The sequence below is a fragment of the Octopus bimaculoides genome, chromosome 8, assembly GCF_001194135.2.
Source record: "Octopus bimaculoides isolate UCB-OBI-ISO-001 chromosome 8, ASM119413v2, whole genome shotgun sequence".
Lineage (NCBI taxonomy): Eukaryota > Metazoa > Mollusca > Cephalopoda > Octopoda > Octopodidae > Octopus > Octopus bimaculoides.
In genome coordinates, this window is record NC_068988.1 from 73884696 (window position 1) to 73885474 (window position 779).

A 779-nucleotide genomic window follows, 5' to 3' on the forward strand; every position below is an offset into this window, starting at 1 on the left:
GGGGGCTAGGAAAAATAGAAAGCGAATTTCAATCTATACACCCATCTCCACATGTGTGCCATTTTTCACGCGAATCCATCCAGCCGTTTGGCCGTGAACCTCAAGACAAGAAAGAAAACAACGCTCGGCCAACTTCAATTTATATTATATATATATATATATATATATATTACGGAGATGTGCTTGCATAGCAAGTGACTTGATCTGAGATCGTGGGCTGAAAGAAAAACAATTACAGCGTGGAAGATGTTTATAAGCCATTTAAGAACACACAAAAAGAAATACAATATATATATATATATGTATATATATATCATCATCGTTTAACGTCCGCTTTCCATGGTAGCATGGGTTGGACGATTTGACTGAGTACTAGTGAACCAGATGGCTGCACCAGGCTCCAATCTGATCAGGCAGTTTCTACAATTGGATGCCCTTCCTCACGCCAACCACTCTGTATTGTATATATCACATATATATATATTATATATATCATATATGTATATATTATATATATCATATATGTACATATATCATATATATACACATATCATATATATTATATATATATATATATATATATATGTACCCGGTGCAAGCTATGGACACATAAGAGGTGCAGCAACATCAAAGGCAGGTTAACTAGCAAGTTAGTTTTTGTTTGTGGCAGATGTTCAGGTGCAATAAAGACTGTAAACAAACAGGAAACAACTTCTATCTCATTCCAGGGTGAAAAACTAGAGGTAGTCGATAGCTTCCGCTATCTGGGCGACCAAGTT